The sequence below is a fragment of the Electrophorus electricus genome, chromosome 13, assembly GCF_041902795.1.
Source record: "Electrophorus electricus isolate QZ-2024a chromosome 13, ASM4190279v1, whole genome shotgun sequence".
NCBI classification, from domain to species: Eukaryota; Metazoa; Chordata; class Actinopteri; order Gymnotiformes; family Gymnotidae; genus Electrophorus; species Electrophorus electricus.
Window position 1 is genome coordinate 19,155,711 of NC_137509.1, and position 17,099 is coordinate 19,172,809.

Genomic DNA, 17,099 nt, shown 5'->3' on the forward strand with positions numbered 1-17,099 from the left:
TCTCTTGAATCACTTTAATTTACTGTCAAGATGACATGCTAGGATGTGAAATGCAGTGATTAATTAAAAAAACTATCTGTTAGCACCTGGGAATAGCAGATGCTGTAAGTTTTTGTTGCATCACTTTACTTTAATCTGCAACTGACAAGCTTGTATGTGAAGTGTACAGATTAAATAGAAATATTTTAGTACCAGGGAATAGCAGGTGCTGTAAGATTGTATTGCATCCCTTTAATTTATGTTCAAGCTATCATGTTCAAATTTGAAGTGCAGTGAATAATTAACTCAAACTATCTGTTAGCACCTGGGAATAGCAGATGCTGTAAGTTTTTTTTGCATCACTTTCATTTACTCTCCAACTCACATGCCTGAATGTGAAGTGCAGTGATTCATCAAAAAACTGTCTGTTAGTGCCTCCGTATACCAGATGTTGTAAGCTTTTATTGCATCATTTAATTTACATTCAAGATAACATTCTAGAATGTCAAGTGCAGGGATTAATAAAAAAAATTGTCAGATTGGTCTTTGATCATATTTGCTATGATTAGGCAATTTGAGTAAGTGTTTAAGGCTTACGGCCACACCAGCTTGAGAACGTCCAATCTCATCTGACCTTGGAAGCTAAGCAAGTTTGGGCCTGGATAGTACTGAGGTGGGACTCTACCTAGGAATACCAGGTGCTGTAAGCTCTTCTTGCATCACTTTAATTTACTTTCAAGCTGACATGCTCAAATGTGAAGTGCAGTGATTAATAAAAAAAAAACTATCTGTTAGCACCTGGGAATAGCCGATGCTGTAAGTTTTTTTTGCATCACTTTCATTTACTCTCCAACTCACATGCCTGAATGTGAAGTGCAGTTATTCATCAAAAATCTATCTGTTAGCACCTTGGACTACGAGATGCTGTAAGCTTCTCTTGCATCACTTTAATTTACTTTCAAGATGACATGCTAGGATGTGAAGTGCAGTGATTAATTAAAAAAACTATCTGTTAGCACCTGGGAATAGCAGATGCTGTAAGTTTTTGTTGCATCACTTTACTTTAATCTGCAACTGACAAGCTTGTATGTGAAGTGTACAGATTAAATAGAAATATTTTAGTACCAGGGAATAGCAGGTGCTGTAAGACTGTATTCCATCCCTTTAATTTATGTTCAAGCTATCATGTTCAAATTTGAAGTGCAGTGAATAATTAACTCAAACTATCTGTTAGCACCTGGGAATAGCAGATGCTGTAAGTTTTTTTTGCATCACTTTCATTTACTCTCCAACTCACATGCCTGAATGTGAAGTGCAGTGATTCATCAAAAAACTGTCTGTTAGTGCCTCCGTATACCAGATGTTGTAAGCTTTTATTGCATCATTTAATTTACATTCAAGATAACATTCTAGAATGTCAAGTGCAGGGATTAATAAAAAAATTGTCAGATTGGTCTTTGATCATATTTGCTATGATTAGGCAATTTGAGTAAGTGTTTAAGGCTTACAGCCTCACCAGCTTGAGAACGCCCAATCTCATCTGACCTTGGAAGCTAAGCAAGTTTGGGCCTGGGTAGTACTAAGGTGGGACCCTACCTAGGAATACCAGGTGCTGTAAGCTTTTCTTGCATCACTTTAATTTACTTTCAAGCTAACATGCTCAAATGTGAAGTGCAGTGATTAATAAAAAAAAACTATCTGTTAGCACCTGGGAATAGCCGATGCTGTAAGTTTTTTTTGCATCACTTTCATTTACTCTCCAACTCACATGCCTGAATGTGAAGTGCAGTTATTCATCAAAAATCTATCTGTTAGCACCTTGGACTACGAGATGCTGTAAGCTTCTCTTGCATCACTTTAATTTACTTTCAAGATGACATGCTAGGATGTGAAGTGCAGTGATTAATTAAAAAAACTATCTGTTAGCACCTGGGAATAGCAGATGCTGTAAGTTTTTGTTGCATCACTTTACTTTAATCTGCAACTGACAAGCTTGTATGTGAAGTGTACAGATTAAATAGAAATATTTTAGTACCAGGGAATAGCAGGTGCTGTAAGACTGTATTCCATCCCTTTAATTTATGTTCAAGCTATCATGTTCAAATTTGAAGTGCAGTGAATAATTAACTCAAACTATCTGTTAGCACCTGGGAATAGCAGATGCTGTAAGTTTTTTTTGCATCACTTTCATTTACTCTCCAACTCACATGCCTGAATGTGAAGTGCAGTGATTCATCAAAAAACTGTCTGTTAGTGCCTCCGTATACCAGATGTTGTAAGCTTTTATTGCATCATTTAATTTACATTCAAGATAACATTCTAGAATGTCAAGTGCAGGGATTAATAAAAAAATTGTCAGATTGGTCTTTGATCATATTTGCTATGATTAGGCAATTTGAGTAAGTGTTTAAGGCTTACGGCCTCACCAGCTTGAGAACGCCCAATCTCATCTGACCTTGGAAGCTAAGCAAGTTTGGGCCTGGGTAGTACTAAGGTGGGACCCTACCTAGGAATACCAGGTGCTGTAAGCTTTTCTTGCATCACTTTAATTTACTTTCAAGCTAACATGCTCAAATGTGAAGTGCAGTGATTAATAAAAAAAACTATCTGTTAGCACCTGGGAATAGCAGATGCTGTAAGTTTTTTTTGCATCACTTTCATTTACTCTCCAACTCACATGCCTGAATGTGAAGTGCAGTGATTCATCAAAAAACTGTCTGTTAGTGCCTCCGTATACCAGATGTTGTAAGCTTTTATTGCATCATTTAATTTACATTCAAGATAACATTCTAGAATGTCAAGTGCAGGGATTAATAAAAAAAATTGTCAGATTGGTCTTTGATCATATTTGCTATTATTAGGCAATTTGAGTAAGTGTTTAAGGCTTACGGCCACACCAGCTTGAGAACGCCCAATCTCATCTGACCTTGGAAGCTAAACAAGTTTGGGCCTGGATAGTACTGAGGTGGGACCCTACCTAGGAATACCAGGTGCTGTAAGCTTTTCTTGCATCACTTTAATTTACTTTCAAGCTGACATGCTCAAATGTGAAGTGCAGTGATTAATAAAAAAAACTATCTGTTAGCACCTGGGAATAGCAGATGCTGTAAGTTTTTTTTGCATCACTTTCATTTACTCTCCAACTCACATGCCTGAATGTGAAGTGCAGTTATTCATCAAAAACTATCTGTTAGCACCTTGGACTACGAGATGCTGTAAGCTTCTCTTGAATCACTTTAATTTACTGTCAAGATGACATGCTAGGATGTGAAATGCAGTGATTAATTAAAAAAACTATCTGTTAGCACCTGGGAATAGCAGATGCTGTAAGTTTTTGTTGCATCACTTTACTTTAATCTGCAACTGACAAGCTTGTATGTGAAGTGTACAGATTAAATAGAAATATTTTAGTACCAGGGAATAGCAGGTGCTGTAAGATTGTATTGCATCCCTTTAATTTATGTTCAAGCTATCATGTTCAAATTTGAAGTGCAGTGAATAATTAACTCAAACTATCTGTTAGCACCTGGGAATAGCAGATGCTGTAAGTTTTTTTTGCATCACTTTCATTTACTCTCCAACTCACATGCCTGAATGTGAAGTGCAGTGATTCATCAAAAAACTGTCTGTTAGTGCCTCCGTATACCAGATGTTGTAAGCTTTTATTGCATCATTTAATTTACAATCAAGATAACATTCTAGAATGTCAAGTGCAGGGATTAATAAAAAAAATTGTCAGATTGGTCTTTGATCATATTTGCTATGATTAGGCAATTTGAGTAAGTCTGGTGTGGCTTACGGCCACACCAGCTTGAGAAAGTGCAATCTCATCTGACCTTGGAAGCTAAGCAAGTTTGGGCCTGGATAATACTGAGGTGGGACTCTACCTAGGAATACCAGGTGCTGTAAGCTCTTCTTGCATCACTTTAATTTACTTTCAAGCTGACATGCTCAAATGTGAAGTGCAGTGATTAATAAAAAAAAACTATCTGTTAGCACCTGGGAATAGCCGATGCTGTAAGTTTTTTTTGCATCACTTTCATTTACTCTCCAGCTCACATGCCTGAATGTGAAGTGCAGTTATTCATCAAAAATCTATCAGTTAGCACCTTGGACTACGAGATGCTGTTAAGCTTCTCTTGCATCACTTTAATTTACTTTCAAGATGACATGCTAGGATGTGAAGTGCAGTGATTAATTAAAAAAACTATCTGTTAGCACCTGGGAATAGCAGATGCTGTAAGTTTTTGTTGCATCACTTTACTCTAATCTGCAACTGACAAGCTTGTATGTGAAGTGTACAGATTAAATAGAAATCTTTTAGTACCAGGGAATAGCAGGTGCTGTAAGACTGTATTCCATCCCTTTAATTTATGTTCAAGCTATCATGTTCAAATTTGAAGTGCAGTGAATAATTAACTCAAACTATCTGTTAGCACCTGGGAATAGCAGATGCTGTAAGTTTTTTTTGCATCACTTTCATTTACTCTCCAACTCACATGCCTGAATGTGAAGTGCAGTTATTCATCAAAAACTATCTGTTAGCACCTTGGACTACGAGATGCTGTAAGCTTCTCTTGAATCACTTTAATTTACTGTCAAGATGACATGCTAGGATGTGAAATGCAGTGATTAATTAAAAAAACTATCTGTTAGCACCTGGGAATAGCAGATGCTGTAAGTTTTTGTTGCATCACTTTACTTTAATCTGCAACTGACAAGCTTGTATGTGAAGTGTACAGATTAAATAGAAATATTTTAGTACCAGGGAATAGCAGGTGCTGTAAGATTGTATTGCATCCCTTTAATTTATGTTCAAGCTATCATGTTCAAATTTGAAGTGCAGTGAATAATTAACTCAAACTATCTGTTAGCACCTGGGAATAGCAGATGCTGTAAGTTTTTTTTGCATCACTTTCATTTACTCTCCAACTCACATGCCTGAATGTGAAGTGCAGTGATTCATCAAAAAACTGTCTGTTAGTGCCTCCGTATACCAGATGTTGTAAGCTTTTATTGCATCATTTAATTTACATTCAAGATAACATTCTAGAATGTCAAGTGCAGGGATTAATAAAAAAAATTGTCAGATTGGTCTTTGATCATATTTGCTATGATTAGGCAATTTGAGTAAGTGTTTAAGGCTTACGGCCACACCAGCTTGAGAACGTCCAATCTCATCTGACCTTGGAAGCTAAGCAAGTTTGGGCCTGGATAGTACTGAGGTGGGACTCTACCTAGGAATACCAGGTGCTGTAAGCTCTTCTTGCATCACTTTAATTTACTTTCAAGCTGACATGCTCAAATGTGAAGTGCAGTGATTAATAAAAAAAAAACTATCTGTTAGCACCTGGGAATAGCCGATGCTGTAAGTTTTTTTTGCATCACTTTCATTTACTCTCCAACTCACATGCCTGAATGTGAAGTGCAGTTATTCATCAAAAATCTATCTGTTAGCACCTTGGACTACGAGATGCTGTTAAGCTTCTCTTGCATCACTTTAATTTACTTTCAAGATGACATGCTAGGATGTGAAGTGCAGTGATTAATTAAAAAAACTATCTGTTAGCACCTGGGAATAGCAGATGCTGTAAGTTTTTGTTGCATCACTTTACTCTAATCTGCAACTGACAAGCTTGTATGTGAAGTGTACAGATTAAATAGAAATCTTTTAGTACCAGGGAATAGCAGGTGCTGTAAGACTGTATTCCATCCCTTTAATTTATGTTCAAGCTATCATGTTCAAATTTGAAGTGCAGTGAATAATTAACTCAAACTATCTGTTAGCACCTGGGAATAGCAGATGCTGTAAGTTTTTTTTGCATCACTTTCATTTACTCTCCAACTCACATGCCTGAATGTGAAGTGCAGTGATTCATCAAAAAACTGTCTGTTAGTGCCTCCGTATACCAGATGTTGTAAGCTTTTATTGCATCATTTAATTTACATTCAAGATAACATTCTAGAATGTCAAGTGCAGGGATTAATAAAAAAAATTGTCAGATTGGTCTTTGATCATATTTGCTATGATTAGGCAATTTGAGTAAGTGTTTAAGGCTTGCGGCCACACCAGCTTGAGAAAGTGCAATCTCATTTGACCTTGGAAGCTAAGCAAGTTTGGGCCTGGATAGTACTGAGGTGGGACTCTACCTAGGAATACCAGGTGCTGTAAGCTCTTCTTGCATCACTTTAATTTACTTTCAAGCTGACATGCTCAAATGTGAAGTGCAGTGATTAATAAAAAAAAACTATCTGTTAGCACCTGGGAATAGCCGATGCTGTAAGTTTTTTTTGCATCACTTTCATTTACTCTCCAACTCACATGCCTGAATGTGAAGTGCAGTTATTCATCAAAAATCTATCTGTTAGCACCTTGGACTACGAGATGCTGTAAGCTTCTCTTGCATCACTTTAATTTACTTTCAAGATGACATGCTAGGATGTGAAGTGCAGTGATTAATTAAAAAAACTATCTGTTAGCACCTGGGAATAGCAGATGCTGTAAGTTTTTGTTGCATCACTTTAGTCTAATCTGCAACTGACAAGCTTGTATGTGAAGTGTACAGATTAAATAGAAATATTTTAGTACCAGGGAATAGCAGGTGCTGTAAGACTGTATTCCATCCCTTTAATTTATGTTCAAGCTATCATGTTCAAATTTGAAGTGCAGTGAATAATTAGTGCCTCCGTATACCAGCTCCGTATTGTAAGCTTTTATTGCATCATTTAATTACATTCAAGATAACATTCTAGAATGTCAAGTGCAGGGATTAATAAAAAAAATTGTCAGATTGGTCTTTGATCATATTTGCTATGATTAGGCAATTTGAGTAAGTGTTTAAGGCTTACGGCCACACCAGCTTGAGAAAGTGCAATCTCATTTGACCTTGGAAGCTAAGCAAGTTTGGGCCTGGATAGTACTGAGGTGGGACTCTACCTAGGAATACCAGGTGCTGTAAGCTCTTCTTGCATCACTTTAATTTACTTTCAAGCTGACATGCTCAAATGTGAAGTGCAGTGATTAATAAAAAAAAACTATCTGTTAGCACCTGGGAATAGCCGATGCTGTAAGTTTTTTTTGCATCACTTTCATTTACTCTCCAACTCACATGCCTGAATGTGAAGTGCAGTTATTCATCAAAAATCTATCTGTTAGCACCTTGGACTACGAGATGCTGTAAGCTTCTCTTGCATCACTTTAATTTACTTTCAAGATGACATGCTAGGATGTGAAGTGCAGTGATTAATTAAAAAAACTATCTGTTAGCACCTGGGAATAGCAGATGCTGTAAGTTTTTGTTGCATCACTTTAGTCTAATCTGCAACTGACAAGCTTGTATGTGAAGTGTACAGATTAAATAGAAATATTTTAGTACCAGGGAATAGCAGGTGCTGTAAGATTGTATTGCATCCCTTTAATTTATGTTCAAGCTATCATGTTCAAATTTGAAGTGCAGTGAATAATTAGTGCCTCCGTATACCAGCTCCGTATTGTAAGCTTTTATTGCATCATTTAATTAAATTCAAGATAACATTCTAGAATGTCAAGTGCAGGGATTAATAAAAAAAATTGTCAGATTGGTCTTTGATCATATTTGCTATGATTAGGCAATTTGAGTAAGTGTTTAAGGCTTACGGCCACACCAGCTTGAGAATGCCCAATCTCATCTGACCTTGGAAGCTGAGCAAGTTTGGTCCTGGATAGTACTGAGGTGGGACCCTACCTAGGAATACCAGGTGCTGTAAGCTTTTCTTGCATCACTTTAATTTACTTTCAAGCTAACATGCTCAAATGTGAAGTGCAGTGATTAATAAAAAAAACCATCTGTTAGCACCTGGGAATAGCCGATGCTGTAAGTTTTTTTTGCATCACTTTCATTTACTCTCCAACTCACATGCCTGAATGTGAAGTGCAGTGATTCATCAAAAAACTATCTGTTAGCACCTTGGACTACGAGATGCTGTAAGCTTCTCTTGCATCACTTTAATTTACTGTCAAGATGACATGCTAGGATGTGAAATGCAGTGATTAATTAAAAAAACTATCTGTTGGCACCTGGGAATAGCAGATGCTGTAAGTTTTTGTTGAATCACTTAAATTTAATCTGCAACTGACAAGCTTGTATGTGAAGTGTACAGATTAAATAGAAATATTTTAGTACCAGGGAATAGCAGGTGCTGTAAGATTGTATTGCATCCCTTTAATTTATGTTCAAGCTATCATGTTCAAATTTGAAGTGCAGTGAATAATTAACTCAAACTATCTGTTAGCACCTCGGAATAGCAGATGCTGTAAGTTTTTTTTGCATCACTTTCATTTACTCTCCAACTCACATGCCTGAATGTGAAGTGCAGTGATTCATCAAAAAACTGTCTGTTAGTGCCTCCGTATACCAGATGTTGTAAGCTTTTATTGCATCATTTAATTTACATTCAAGATAACAGTCTAGAATGTCAAGTGCAGGGATTAATAAAAAAAATTGTCAGATTGGTCTTTGATCATATTTGCTATGATTAGGCAATTTGAGTAAGCGTATAAGGTTTACGGCCACACCAGCTTGAGAACGCCCAATCTCATCTGACCTTGGAAGCTAAGCAAGTTTGGGCCTGGATAGTACTGAGGTGGGACCCTACCTAGGAATACCAGGTGCTGTAAGCTTTTCTTGCATCACTTTAATTTACTTTCAAGCTGACATGCTCAAATGTGAAGTGCAGTGATTAATAAAAAAAACTATCTGTTAGCACCTGGGAATAGCCGATGCTGTAAGTTTTTTTTGCATCACTTTCATTTACTCTCCAACTCACATGCCTGAATGTAAAGTGCAATGATTCATCAAAAAACTGTCTGTTAGTGCCTCCGTATACCAGATGTTGTAAGCTTTTATTGCATCATTTAATTTACATTCAAGATAACATTCTAGAATGTCAATTGCAGGGATTAATAAAAAAAATTGTCAGATTGGTCTTTGATCATATTTGCTATGATTAGGCAATTAGAGTAAGTGTTAAAGGCTTACGGCCACACCAGCTTGAGAATGCCCAATCTCATCTGACCTTGGAAGCTAAGCAAGTTTGGGCCTGGATAGTACTGAGGTGGGACCCTACCTAGGAATACCAGGTGCTGTAAGCTTTTCTTGCATCACTTTAATTTACTTTCAAGCTAACATGCTCAAATGTGAAGTGCAGTGATTAATAAAAAAAACTATCTGTTAGCACCTGGGAATAGCAGATGCTGTAAGTTTTTTTTGCATCACTTTCATTTACTCTCCAACTCACATGCCTGAATGTGAAGTGCAGTGATTCATCAAAAAACTATCTGTTAGCACCTTGGACTACGAGATGCTGTAAGCTTCTCTTGCATCACTTTAATTTACTGTCAAGATGACATGCTAGGATGTGAAATGCAGTGATTGATTAAAAAAACTATCTGTTGGCAACTGGGAATAGCAGATGCTGTAAGTTTTTGTTGAATCACTTTAATTTAATCTGCTACTGACAAGCTTGTATGTGAAGTGTACAGATTAAATAGAAATCTTTTAGTACCAGGGAATAGCAGGTGCTGTAAGATTGTATTGCATCCCTTTAATTTATGTTCAAGCTATCATGTTCAAATTTGAAGTGCAGTGAATAATTAGTGCCTCCGTATACCAGCTCCGTATTGTAAGCTTTTATTGCATCATTTAATTACATTCAAGATAACATTCTAGAATGTCAAGTGCAGGGAGTAATAAAAAAAATTGTCAGATTGGTCTTTGATCATATTTGCTATGATTAGGCAATTTGAGTAAGTGTTTAAGGCTTACGGCCACACCAGCTTGAGAACGCCCAATCTCATCTGACCTTGGAAGCTAAGCAAGTTTGGGCCTGGATAGTACTGAGGTGGGACTCTACCTACTAATACCAGGTGCTGTAAGCTTTTCTTGCATCACTTTAATTTACTTTCAAGCTGACATGCTCAAATGTGAAGTGCAGTGATTAATAAAAAAAAACTATCTGTTAGCACCTGGGAATAGCCGATGCTGTAAGTTTTTTTTGCATCACTTTCATTTACTCTCCAACTCACATGCCTGAATGTGAAGTGCAGTTAGTCATCAAAAATCTATCTGTTAGCACCTTGGACTACGAGATGCTGTAAGCTTCTCTTGCATCACTTTAATTTACTTTCAAGATGACATGCTAGGATGTGAAGTGCAGTGATTAATTAAAAAAACTATCTGTTAGCACCTGGGAATAGCAGATGCTGTAAGTTTTTGTTGCATCACTTTACTTTAATCTGCAACTGACAAGCTTGTATGTGAAGTGTACAGATTAAATAGAAATATTTTAGTACCAGGGAATAGCAGGTGCTGTAAGACTGTATTCCATCCCTTTAATTTATGTTCAAGCTATCATGTTCAAATTTGAAGTGCAGTGAATAATTAACTCAAACTATCTGTTAGCACCTGGGAATAGCAGATGCTGTAAGTTTTTTTTGCATCACTTTCATTTACTCTCCAACTCACATGCCTGAATGTGAAGTGCAGTGATTCATCAAAAAACTGTCTGTTAGTGCCTCCGTATACCAGATGTTGTAAGCTTTTATTGCATCATTTAATTTACATTCAAGATAACATTCTAGAATGTCAAGTGCAGGGATTAATAAAAAAAATTGTCAGATTGGTCTTTGATCATATTTGCTATGATTAGGCAATTTGAGTAAGTGTTTAAGGCTTATGGCCACACCAGCTTGAGAACGCCCAACCTCATCTGACCTTGGAAGCTAAGCAAGTTTGGGCCTGGATAGTACTGAGGTGGGACCCTACCTAGGAATACCAGGTGCTGTAAGCTTTTCTTGCATCACTTTAATTTACTTTCAAGCTGACATGCTCAAATGTGAAGTGCAGTGATTAATAAAAAAAACTATCTGTTAGCACCTGGGAATAGCCGATGCTGTAAGTTTTTTTTGCATCACTTTCATTTACTCTCCAACTCACATGCCTGAATGTGAAGTGCAGTGATTCATCAAAAACTATCTGTTAGCACCTTGGACTACGAGATGCTGTAAGCTTCTCTTGAATCACTTTAATTTATTGTCAAGATGACATGCTAGGATGTGAAATGCAGTGATTAATTAAAAAAACTATCTGTTAGCACCTGGGAATAGCAGATGCTGTAAGTTTTTGTTGCATCACTTTACTTTAATCTGCAACTGACAAGCTTGTATGTGAAGTGTACAGATTAAATAGAAATATTTTAGTACCAGGGAATAGCAGGTGCTGTAAGATTGTATTGCATCCCTTTAATGTATGTTCAAGCTATCATGTTCAAATTTGAAGTGCAGTGAATAATTAACTCAAACTATCTGATAGCACCTGGGAATAGCAGATGCTGTACATTTTTTTTGCATCACTTTCATTTACTCTCCAACTCACATGCCTGAATGTGAAGTGCAGTGATTCATCAAAAAACTGTCTGTTAGTGCCTCCGTATACCAGATGTTGTAAGCTTTTATTGCATCATTTAATTTACATTCAAGATAACATTCTAGAATGTCAAGTGCAGGGATTAATAAAAAAAATTGTCAGATTGGTCTTTGATCATATTTGCTATGATTAGGCAATTTGAGTAAGTGCTTAAGGCTTACGGCCACACCAGCTTGAGAACGCCCAATCTCATCTTACCTTGGAAGGTAAGCAAGTTTGGGCCTGGATAGTACTGAGGTGGGGCTCTACCTAGGAATACCAGGTGCTGTAAGCTTTTCTTGCATCACTTTAATTTACTTTCAAGCTGACATGCTCAAATGTGAAGTGCAGTGATTAATAAAAAAAACTATCTGTTAGCACCTGGGAATAGCAGATGCTGTAAGTTTTTTTTGCATCACTTTCATTTACTCTCCAACTCACATGCCTGAATGTGAAGTGCAGTGATTCATCAAAAAACTGTCTGTTAGTGCCTCCGTATACCAGATGTTGTAAGCTTTTATTGCATCATTTAATTTACATTCAAGATAACATTCTAGAATGTCAAGTGCAGGGATTAATAAAAAAAATTGTCAGATTGGTCTTTGATCATATTTGCTATTATTAGGCAATTTGAGTAAGTGTTTAAGGCTTACGGCCACACCAGCTTGAGAACGCCCAATCTCATCTGACCTTGGAAGCTAAACAAGTTTGGGCCTGGATAGTACTGAGGTGGGACCCTACCTAGGAATACCAGGTGCTGTAAGCTTTTCTTGCATCACTTTAATTTACTTTCAAGCTGACATGCTCAAATGTGAAGTGCAGTGATTAATAAAAAAAACTATCTGTTAGCACCTGGGAATAGCAGATGCTGTAAGTTTTTTTTGCATCACTTTCATTTACTCTCCAACTCACATGCCTGAATGTGAAGTGCAGTTATTCATCAAAAACTATCTGTTAGCACCTTGGACTACGAGATGCTGTAAGCTTCTCTTGAATCACTTTAATTTACTGTCAAGATGACATGCTAGGATGTGAAATGCAGTGATTAATTAAAAAAACTATCTGTTAGCACCTGGGAATAGCAGATGCTGTAAGTTTTTGTTGCATCACTTTACTTTAATCTGCAACTGACAAGCTTGTATGTGAAGTGTACAGATTAAATAGAAATATTTTAGTACCAGGGAATAGCAGGTGCTGTAAGATTGTATTGCATCCCTTTAATTTATGTTCAAGCTATCATGTTCAAATTTGAAGTGCAGTGAATAATTAACTCAAACTATCTGTTAGCACCTGGGAATAGCAGATGCTGTAAGTTTTTTTTGCATCACTTTCATTTACTCTCCAACTCACATGCCTGAATGTGAAGTGCAGTTATTCATCAAAAATCTATCTGTTAGCACCTTGGACTACGAGATGCTGTTAAGCTTCTCTTGCATCACTTTAATTTACTTTCAAGATGACATGCTAGGATGTGAAGTGCAGTGATTAATTAAAAAAACTATCTGTTAGCACCTGGGAATAGCAGATGCTGTAAGTTTTTGTTGCATCACTTTACTCTAATCTGCAACTGACAAGCTTGTATGTGAAGTGTACAGATTAAATAGAAATCTTTTAGTACCAGGGAATAGCAGGTGCTGTAAGACTGTATTCCATCCCTTTAATTTATGTTCAAGCTATCATGTTCAAATTTGAAGTGCAGTGAATAATTAACTCAAACTATCTGTTAGCACCTGGGAATAGCAGATGCTGTAAGTTTTTTTTGCATCACTTTCATTTACTCTCCAACTCACATGCCTGAATGTGAAGTGCAGTGATTCATCAAAAAACTGTCTGTTAGTGCCTCCGTATACCAGATGTTGTAAGCTTTTATTGCATCATTTAATTTACATTCAAGATAACATTCTAGAATGTCAAGTGCAGGGATTAATAAAAAAAATTGTCAGATTGGTCTTTGATCATATTTGCTATGATTAGGCAATTTGAGTAAGTGTTTAAGGCTTACGGCCACACCAGCTTGAGAAAGTGCAATCTCATTTGACCTTGGAAGCTAAGCAAGTTTGGGCCTGGATAGTACTGAGGTGGGACTCTACCTAGGAATACCAGGTGCTGTAAGCTCTTCTTGCATCACTTTAATTTACTTTCAAGCTGACATGCTCAAATGTGAAGTGCAGTGATTAATAAAAAAAAACTATCTGTTAGCACCTGGGAATAGCCGATGCTGTAAGTTTTTTTTGCATCACTTTCATTTACTCTCCAACTCACATGCCTGAATGTGAAGTGCAGTTATTCATCAAAAATCTATCTGTTAGCACCTTGGACTACGAGATGCTGTAAGCTTCTCTTGCATCACTTTAATTTACTTTCAAGATGACATGCTAGGATGTGAAGTGCAGTGATTAATTAAAAAAACTATCTGTTAGCACCTGGGAATAGCAGATGCTGTAAGTTTTTGTTGCATCACTTTAGTCTAATCTGCAACTGACAAGCTTGTATGTGAAGTGTACAGTTTAAATAGAAATATTTTAGTACCAGGGAATAGCAGGTGCTGTAAGACTGTATTCCATCCCTTTAATTTATGTTCAAGCTATCATGTTCAAATTTGAAGTGCAGTGAATAATTAGTGCCTCCGTATACCAGCTCCGTATTGTAAGCTTTTATTGCATCATTTAATTACATTCAAGATAACATTCTAGAATGTCAAGTGCAGGGATTAATAAAAAAAATTGTCAGATTGGTCTTTGATCATATTTGCTATGATTAGGCAATTTGAGTAAGTGTTTAAGGCTTACGGCCACACCAGCTTGAGAATGCCCAATCTCATCTGACCTTGGAAGCTAAGCAAGTTTGGTCCTGGATAGTACTGAGGTGGGACCCTACCTAGGAATACCAGGTGCTGTAAGCTTTTCTTGCATCACTTTAATTTACTTTCAAGCTAACATGCTCAAATGTGAAGTGCAGTGATTAATAAAAAAAACCATCTGTTAGCACCTGGGAATAGCCGATGCTGTAAGTTTTTTTTGCATCACTTTCATTTACTCTCCAACTCACATGCCTGAATGTGAAGTGCAGTGATTCATCAAAAAACTATCTGTTAGCACCTTGGACTACGAGATGCTGTAAGCTTCTCTTGCATCACTTTAATTTACTGTCAAGATGACATGCTAGGATGTGAAATGCAGTGATTAATTAAAAAAACTATCTGTTGGCACCTGGGAATAGCAGATGCTGTAAGTTTTTGTTGAATCACTTAAATTTAATCTGCAACTGACAAGCTTGTATGTGAAGTGTACAGATTAAATAGAAATATTATAGTACCAGGGAATAGCAGGTGCTGTAAGATTGTATTGCATCCCTTTAATTTATGTTCAAGCTATCATGTTCAAATTTGAAGTGCAGTGAATAATTAACTCAAACTATCTGTTAGCACCTCGGAATAGCAGATGCTGTAAGTTTTCTTTGCATCACTTTCATTTACTCTCCAACTCACATGCCTGAATGTGAAGTGCAGTGATTCATCAAAAAACTGTCTGTTAGTGCCTCCGTATACCAGATGTTGTAAGCTTTTATTGCATCATTTAATTTACATTCAAGATAACAGTCTAGAATGTCAAGTGCAGGGATTAATAAAAAAAATTGTCAGATTGGTCTTTGATCATATTTGCTATGATTAGGCAATTTGAGTAAGCGTGTAAGGTTTACGGCCACACCAGCTTGAGAACGCCCAATCTCATCTGACCTTGAAAGCTAAGCAAGTTTGGGCCTGGATAGTACTGAGGTGGGACCCTACCTAGGAATACCAGTTGCTGTAAGCTTTTCTTGCATCACTTTAATTTACTTTCAAGCTGACATGCTCAAATGTGAAGTGCAGTGATTAATAAAAAAAACTATCTGTTAGCACCTGGGAATAGCCGATGCTGTAAGTTTTTTTTGCATCACTTTCATTTACTCTCCAACTCACATGCCTGAATGTGAAGTGCAGTGATTCATCAAAAACTATCTGTTAGCACCTTGGACTACGAGATGCTGTAAGCTTCTCTTGAATCACTTTAATTTATTGTCAAGATGACATGCTAGGATGTGAAATGCAGTGATTAATTAAAAAAACTATCTGTTAGCACCTGGGAATAGCAGATGCTGTAAGTTTTTGTTGCATCACTTTACTTTAATCTGCAACTGACAAGCTTGTATGTGAAGTGTACAGATTAAATAGAAATATTTTAGTACCAGGGAATAGCAGGTGCTGTAAGATTGTATTGCATCCCTTTAATGTATGTTCAAGCTATCATGTTCAAATTTGAAGTGCAGTGAATAATTAACTCAAACTATCTGATAGCACCTGGGAATAGCAGATGCTGTACATTTTTTTTGCATCACTTTCATTTACTCTCCAACTCACATGCCTGAATGTGAAGTGCAGTGATTCATCAAAAAACTGTCTGTTAGTGCCTCCGTATACCAGATGTTGTAAGCTTTTATTGCATCATTTAATTTACATTCAAGATAACATTCTAGAATGTCAAGTGCAGGGATTAAAAAAAAAAATTGTCAGATTGGTCTTTGATCATATTTGCTATGATTAGGCAATTTGAGTAAGTGTTTAAGGCTTACGGCCACACCAGCTTGAGAACGTCCAATCTCATCTGACCTTGGAAGCTAAGCAAGTTTGGGCCTGGATAGTACTGAGGTGGGACTCTACCTAGGAATACCAGGTGCTGTAAGCTCTTCTTGCATCACTTTAATTTACTTTCAAGCTGACATGCTCAAATGTGAAGTGCAGTGATTAATAAAAAAAAACTATCTGTTAGCACCTGGGAATAGCCGATGCTGTAAGTTTTTTTTGCATCACTTTCATTTACTCTCCAACTCACATGCCTGAATGTGAAGTGCAGTTATTCATCAAAAATCTATCTGTTAGCACCTTGGACTACGAGATGCTGTAAGCTTCTCTTGCATCACTTTAATTTACTTTCAAGATGACATGCTAGGATGTGAAGTGCAGTGATTAATTAAAAAAACTATCTGTTAGCACCTGGGAATAGCAGATGCTGTAAGTTTTTGTTGCATCACTTTAGTCTAATCTGCAACTGACAAGCTTGTATGTGAAGTGTACAGATTAAATAGAAATATTTTAGTACCAGGGAATAGCAGGTGCTGTAAGACTGTATTCCATCCCTTTAATTTATGTTCAAGCTATCATGTTCAAATTTGAAGTGCAGTGAATAATTAGTGCCTCCGTATACCAGCTCCGTATTGTAAGCTTTTATTGCATCATTTAATTACATTCAAGATAACATTCTAGAATGTCAAGTGCAGGGATTAATAAAAAAAATTGTCAGATTGGTCTTTGATCATATTTGCTATGATTAGGCAATTTGAGTAAGTGTTTAAGGCTTACGGCCACACCAGCTTGAGAATGCCCAATCTCATCTGACCTTGGAAGCTAAGCAAGTTTGGTCCTGGATAGTACTGAGGTGGGACCCTACCTAGGAATACCAGGTGCTGTAAGCTTTTCTTGCATCACTTTAATTTACTTTCAAGCTAACATGCTCAAATGTGAAGTGCAGTGATTAATAAAAAAAACCATCTGTTAGCACCTGGGAATAGCCGATGCTGTAAGTTTTTTTTGCATCACTTTCATTTACTCTCCAACTCACATGCCTGAATGTGAAGTGCAGTGAT

The 17,099-nt window shown here is 36.9% G+C and overlaps 20 pseudogenes; all 20 read left to right on the top strand.

Annotated features, from left to right (window-relative positions):
• The first annotated feature begins 570 nt into the window (after positions 1–570).
• On the top strand, positions 571–689 carry LOC145647803 (5S ribosomal RNA; annotated as a pseudogene).
• Positions 690–1,481: 792 nt separating this feature from the next.
• On the top strand, positions 1,482–1,600 carry LOC145647265 (5S ribosomal RNA; annotated as a pseudogene).
• Positions 1,601–2,391: 791 nt separating this feature from the next.
• LOC145647056 (5S ribosomal RNA) lies at positions 2,392–2,510 on the top strand (annotated as a pseudogene).
• A 352-nt stretch (positions 2,511–2,862) lies between these two features.
• LOC145647195 (5S ribosomal RNA) lies at positions 2,863–2,981 on the top strand (annotated as a pseudogene).
• A 791-nt stretch (positions 2,982–3,772) lies between these two features.
• On the top strand, positions 3,773–3,891 carry LOC145644546 (5S ribosomal RNA; annotated as a pseudogene).
• Positions 3,892–5,122: 1,231 nt separating this feature from the next.
• LOC145647804 (5S ribosomal RNA) lies at positions 5,123–5,241 on the top strand (annotated as a pseudogene).
• Positions 5,242–6,035: 794 nt separating this feature from the next.
• Positions 6,036–6,154, top strand: LOC145644146 (5S ribosomal RNA; annotated as a pseudogene).
• Positions 6,155–6,822: 668 nt separating this feature from the next.
• Positions 6,823–6,941, top strand: LOC145643644 (5S ribosomal RNA; annotated as a pseudogene).
• A 668-nt stretch (positions 6,942–7,609) lies between these two features.
• Positions 7,610–7,728, top strand: LOC145650831 (5S ribosomal RNA; annotated as a pseudogene).
• Positions 7,729–8,519: 791 nt separating this feature from the next.
• LOC145647081 (5S ribosomal RNA) lies at positions 8,520–8,638 on the top strand (annotated as a pseudogene).
• A 352-nt stretch (positions 8,639–8,990) lies between these two features.
• On the top strand, positions 8,991–9,109 carry LOC145647352 (5S ribosomal RNA; annotated as a pseudogene).
• Positions 9,110–9,776: 667 nt separating this feature from the next.
• On the top strand, positions 9,777–9,895 carry LOC145649859 (5S ribosomal RNA; annotated as a pseudogene).
• Positions 9,896–10,687: 792 nt separating this feature from the next.
• On the top strand, positions 10,688–10,806 carry LOC145649076 (5S ribosomal RNA; annotated as a pseudogene).
• A 790-nt stretch (positions 10,807–11,596) lies between these two features.
• LOC145650462 (5S ribosomal RNA) lies at positions 11,597–11,715 on the top strand (annotated as a pseudogene).
• Positions 11,716–12,067: 352 nt separating this feature from the next.
• Positions 12,068–12,186, top strand: LOC145647196 (5S ribosomal RNA; annotated as a pseudogene).
• Positions 12,187–13,416: 1,230 nt separating this feature from the next.
• LOC145643645 (5S ribosomal RNA) lies at positions 13,417–13,535 on the top strand (annotated as a pseudogene).
• A 668-nt stretch (positions 13,536–14,203) lies between these two features.
• LOC145649352 (5S ribosomal RNA) lies at positions 14,204–14,322 on the top strand (annotated as a pseudogene).
• A 791-nt stretch (positions 14,323–15,113) lies between these two features.
• On the top strand, positions 15,114–15,232 carry LOC145650717 (5S ribosomal RNA; annotated as a pseudogene).
• A 790-nt stretch (positions 15,233–16,022) lies between these two features.
• LOC145647805 (5S ribosomal RNA) lies at positions 16,023–16,141 on the top strand (annotated as a pseudogene).
• A 668-nt stretch (positions 16,142–16,809) lies between these two features.
• Positions 16,810–16,928, top strand: LOC145649353 (5S ribosomal RNA; annotated as a pseudogene).
• Positions 16,929–17,099: the final 171 nt, after the last annotated feature.